The sequence below is a fragment of the Stenella coeruleoalba genome (assembly GCF_951394435.1).
Source record: "Stenella coeruleoalba genome assembly, chromosome: 21".
Classification (NCBI taxonomy): domain Eukaryota; kingdom Metazoa; phylum Chordata; class Mammalia; order Artiodactyla; family Delphinidae; genus Stenella; species Stenella coeruleoalba.
Genome location: NC_137167.1, coordinates 14,091,730 through 14,097,792, shown reverse-complemented (window position 1 = coordinate 14,097,792; position 6,063 = coordinate 14,091,730). Strand labels below are relative to the sequence as shown.

The window sequence follows — 6,063 nt, the reverse complement described above, 5'->3', positions numbered from 1 at the left end:
GGGGACGGGGGTCCGGGTCGGGAAAGAAAACAAGTTATTATGATGGAACAATGGGGGCGTGGTTATGGTTCTTCAACACTTCTCGGGAAGACTTGAGGTTCCTTTCTTTAGGTGGTGCCTGGGTGACGGGGGGCGTGGTAGGGGAACGTGTGAATCCATTCTTTTTAGTGTTTGCACAGTGATCCTTGTACTCATCCCCAAACTCCTTTACTGGTACTCAGGATATGGGTATACTTAAACTTTTTCAGTTACGAGTGTGCAGGAATAAAGTTAGATCTGAACAGTCTTAGAGTAGTTTTGTCGTTTGTTTGCTAGTTTATTTCGTTTTTGCAAGAGTAGGTCCCAGGAGGACAGTATAGACCAAAAGAAGTTTAATGTAACTCGACAAGTGTAGAAGTAGCTATCGTCGTCTTAGTGGGCCAATGAGAGACATAAATGAAGTTAGTGAAACTTTCCCCCCTTTTGCAAGGAGTTTACAGTCCAGTTGGGTAGATCGAAAGGTGCCTGTATGAAACAACTGGAGAAGACTATTTGGATGCATTATGTGGTGGCGGAAGAAATATAGGCTTTGAAGTTATGGACACTGCTGTTTGTTAGTTTTGTAGCAGACAATTTACCTTATCTCAATTGCCTCCATTTTCTCTTGGGCAAAAGTGATACACTGAGGTTGTGTGAGGATTTAGTGAGAAGCATCTGGCGCATAAGTTCTCCCCCCAGAATGCTAATTCCTAAACACTGGAGCACTACACACTTTTGTCTTTTTTTTTTTTTTTTGAGCAAGTAGTTGACTCTTTTCTTTTAAAAACACATAACATATTTTTATAAAATACAGAGAAATATAAAACAAAAAGGACTATAATCTCACTGCCTAGATACCTACTATTGATATTTTTAAAAATAAAGGTAGGGCTTCCCTGGTGGCACAGTGGTTAAGAATCTGCCTGCCAATGCAGGGGACACGGGTTTGAGCCCTGGTCTGGGAAGATTCCACAAGCTGTGGAGCAACTAAGCCCATGCGACTGCCCTCTAGAGCCTGCGGGCCACAACTACTGAGCCCGCACGCCTAGAGCCCGTGCTCCTCAACAAGAGAAGCCACCGCAGTGAGAAGCCCGCGCGCCGCAACAAAGAGTAGCGCCCTCTCTCTGCAAATAGAAAAAGCCCGCGCACAGCAACAAAGACCAAACTCAGCCAATAAATAAATAATTTTATAAATTAAAAAAAATAAAGGTAATGTTATATACATTAGAAACGCTACATTAAAAATGTATATGTTGTATGTACATTGTAAAATTAATGTAGCATAGAAATATATACAATGAAAAAGCACCAGGCACACACACACAAACATCAGAGGTAATACCCTGAAGATTACTTCTGCTAAGTTTCTCCTTCAGTTTTTTCTGTTAATGGTAAAGCATATGTTAAACTTACTAAATACATTATTTATTTTTACCACAACTTGGAAAATATTTTTATCTTCATTTCATAGATGACACAAGTGGAGCACATACTGCTTAAATAAGCCCATGTTCACTAGAAGTAGTGGAACCTGGATTTAAACTTTGATTTTAGAGTTTGTGATATCAAGTTTAAACAATTATAACATACCAAGTTTAAGGTCACTTTTCTTTTTTGTGAGTAATTTTGATGGAGTTTCTACTTTGGCAGTGTTTGGGGGGAAGAAGTAATTGGGGGCATATACTCCAGGAATAGTGTTCACACATTTTATTTTTTGCAGCCCATACTTAGCAGTATATTGTCACCCACACACAAACTGAGTCAAAATTTCAGGAAACAATTGTATCCCTTGCTACATGTGTTGCACTCTGATATTTTATATCCTATTCCATTTCCTTTCTTACAAATGCTGTTTGTGATCCCATTAATGAGTCATGATCAACAATATGAGAAACACTTACAGGAAATCATTATTAGATGGCTGGGTCCATTCTTGAAATGTAGCCACTACTGTTAGGAATGTAGTGAATTGAGTCATAAACAGGCTTCCATTTAAGTAGATGCATGCTCACGGTGTTGGTTATTTTAGATGAAAAATCATTTCTTTTTCTTTAGGCCAAATGATAGATCTATAATGAATGAAACGAGACCTTTTGCTTTTGCAGACTTTATTCCATATTTGACTATTTTAACACATTGTTTCACAGATCTTGTCATTTCTCACAATATTGCATTACAAGTAATCACTAACAGGTGATAGCTAGTTATATTAATTTGGGTAATAATGTACTGATTTAGGATTAGTCACACATAAAATAGTGCTTATCTCCCAAATCACATCTTCTGTTTGCCACAATAGTTACTTTATATTCTGTTTTAGTTTTATGTGTACCCAGATAAGCTAGAAGACAAACAGTAAAACAGCCCTGTAATTATGTTGTAGTTATGAGAACCTAATCTTGAACTGGCTTTTTTAGAGAAAAAAAATAATTTTTTTTAGTTCAGTGTGGAAAAAAGAACAAAAACAGTAAGACTCTCCATGGTCTAAATGCACAACACCCTGTAGTCAATTTACCATGCTTTCATGTTTGTGTTCCTAGCATTAAAGCATTAAAGCTTTGTTAAATCTAGTCTTCTCCATCATGTGTAGCCTGGATAATTAAAAGTAATTCTCAGTTGACTATTAGTTGGTTAGAATGCTAGTCACTGAATGTCATGGAAGAGCTGTTTTAAAGATAGGAAATTGGTACAGTCCCTTGGATGGAAAGGTTTAAAAATTGTAGTTCTTTTGTTGCACGAATCTTTTATTACTTATCATAGGTTGATGTTAAACACTGACACAATTTTCAAGTGGCAGGTAGTCCTTACCCTTATGGAGCTTCAGTCTGGGGGGGGAAATTAAATAACGACAACAACAAAACCCCACAAAGTGTATAACCTAGAGTGACAGGAAGAGTACACTATACTGTCTTTTGGAGCAGGCAGTAAGGACTCTTGTCCTGATTTTAGATCATTTAAAGAAGTCGTCTTTCTAAAGAGATTGTTTAAAACAGGGATTTAAAGGATGAGTCCAAGCTAGCCAAGCAAAGATGGGAAGGAAGAATGTTAATTAATGCCTTTATTTCCATTTAAATATAAATATAGTTCTATAGAGTGAAATGAAACCATTTTTAAGACCCTCTGAAGTGGTATGAACTCATACTCATATTTAAATCCTTATGCTTTTTTTTAACCGTAATTCTTTCCAGCAGCAGAATTAAGAATCCTTTCTATCTCACTGTGGATTGTGATAATTATTCGTTTAAAATGTAGCTTAGAGACAGTATTAATAATGGAATCACCCTATCCACAACTAGAAACATAGTCTTCAGTTTCCACTGTTGATACAGGTTCTTAAAGTACTATTTCTAATACCTTCTTAAGATAGCCATATCAAAATGATCCAGTCTTTTATTGTTGACGAGTTTATATAAGACTTTTTCTTCTACAATTAAGATTCTTGACCCTGGTTTTCTATTGTTCAAAGGATAGTAGTCAAAGCTTTAGAAATAGCATTAATTTAGAATGATATATCTCCTGAGTTCAGTTCCTAGTAGTGACATATTTTTGTTATACGCGGGCCTCTCACTGTTGTGGCCTCTCCCGTTGCGGAGCACAGGCTCCGGACGCGCAGGCTCAACGGCCATGGCTCACGGGCCCAGCCGTTCCGCGGCATGTGGGATCCTCCCGGACCGGGGCACGAACCCGTGTCCCTTGCATTGGCAGGCGGACTCCCAACCACTGCGCTACCAGGGAATCCCCCCTGATGACGTCTCTTTTTAAAGAAAAGTTCAGATGACGTCATTATTAAAAAAAAAGGTTTAACGAAGCATTGAATTCTGAAATTTCACGGTATTTACTTTAAATTGAAGAAATTTTGAAATAGGCTTCCTGGTTAACTTTAATGGTTAACATTAATTAACATATGACTTGAATTAGGACATGTAATATGAGGTACTTCAGTATCAAAACCAGCAAAATATGTAGGGCAGTTTTATGCTTTCTTTTGATTTGAGTGGTTTCTACATCAACACACATTTAACTATGTAGAGGTTGCCTGACTCCTTTTTCTCCTGATTTTTTTCAGCATGTCCATGCTTGTCCCTCCCCCCACTTCACTGTACAAATGTAGTTTCTAGTAAAAAAAAAAAAAACACTGTGTTCTCTAAACTGTTGCCCATCAGTGGGTAAAAAAATGAGTCAGAATGCTTCAGTCCTGGAATGGGAATCTTTCTATACTTTCTATTGTCTGGCAAGGTCCTTGATTATACTATTTTATTTTTAATATCTTTATTGGAGTATAATTGCCTTACAATGGTGTGTTAGTTTCTGCTTTATAACAAAGTGAATCAGCTGTACGTATGCATATATCCCCATATCCCCTCTCTCTTGTGTTCTCCCTCCCACTCTCCCTATCCCACCCTCCCTATCCCACCCCTCTAGGTGGTCACAAAGCACCGAGCTCATCTCCCTGTGCTATGCAGCTGCTTCCCTCTAACTATCCGTTTTACATTTGGTAGTGTATATAGATCAATGCTACTCTCTCACTTTGCCCCAGCTTACCCATCCCCCTCCCTGTGTCCTCACGCCCATTCTCTACGTCTGCGTCTTTATTCCTGTCCTGGCCCTAGGTTCATCAGAACCATTTTTTTTTTTTTTTTTTAGATTCCATATATATGTATTAGCATATGATATTTGTTTTTCTCTTTCTGACTTACTTCACTCTGTATGACAGATGCTAGGTCCATCCACCTCACTACAAATAACTCAATTTCGTTTCTTTTTATGGCTGAGTAATATTCCATTGTATATATGTGCCACATCTTCTTTATCCATTCATCTGTCGATGGACACTTAGGTTGCTTCCACGTCCTGGCTATTGTAAGTAGAGCTGCAGTGATCGTTGTGGTACATGACTTTTTGAATTGTGGTTTTCTCAGGGTATATGCCCAGTAGTGGGATTGCTGGGTTGTATGGTAGTTCTATTTTTAGTTTTGTAAGGAACCTCCATACTGTTCTGCATAGTGGCTGTATCAATTTACATTCCCACCAACAGTGCAAGAGGGTTCCCTTTTTTCCACACCCTCTCCAGCATTTATTGCTTGTAGATTTTTTTTTTTTTTTTGCGGTATGCGGGCCTCTCACTGTTGTGGCCTCTCCCATTGCGGAGCACAGGCTCCGGACGCGCAGGCTCAGCGGCCATGGCTCACGGGCCTAGCTGCTCTGCAGCATGTGGGATCTTCCTGGACCGGGGCATGAACCCGTGTCCCCTGCATCGGCAGGTGGACTCTCAACCATTGCACCACCAGGGAAGCCCTGCTTGTAGATTTTTTGATGATACCCATTCTGACCCGTGTGAGGTGATACCTCATTGTAGTTTTGATTTGCATTTCTCTAATGATTAGTGATGTTGAGCATTCTTTCATGTGTTTGTTGGCAATCTGTATATCTTCTTCGGAGAAATGTCTATTTAGGTCTTCCCCTTTTACCTTTCATTTCTCATAAGGCAGGAGTTAGGAAAGTTTTTCTATATATGGCCAGACAGTAAATATTTTAGGCTTCATTGCCTCTGTGGTCTCTCTTTAAACTGTGTCAACTGGTCAGCTCTGCTTTTGTGCCTTGAAAATATCCATAGACAATACATAAATGAATGGGTATTGTTATATTCCAATAAAACTTTATTTATAAAAATAGGTAGTGGCCATATTTGGCACAAGTGTTGTAGTTCGCTGATCCCTGTCATGAGACATTGTCTGTGGTATATTTTTTTCATTTTTGTTTTCCTTCTTGTTTAGTCTTTACTTCTGGAATAACCTTTTCTTTTATTTTGAATTATTTTCTGAGTTCTGTCATCTTATTTCTAATTCACACATGCTAGTTTTTCATATCTTACATCATTTTCACATTGTCTTTTAGCTATTATTGAAATAGTAGAGCATAATTTTGTCTTTTTTGGGCATTTTCTTCTAGTATATTGTCTATAGGGATGCTTTTCTGCTCAAATTCTTCTTATAAGAACTTTACATGGGATTTGACCTCATTTTTTTTCTACCGCTCATTTTTACA

The 6,063-nt window shown here is 38.2% G+C and overlaps 1 protein-coding gene across 1 annotated transcript in view; it reads left to right on the top strand.

The window, feature by feature from the left end:
- Nucleotides 1–6,063, top strand: part of TNKS (tankyrase) — a 177,445-nt gene that overhangs the window by 831 nt on the left and 170,551 nt on the right. The window lies entirely within an intron of this gene.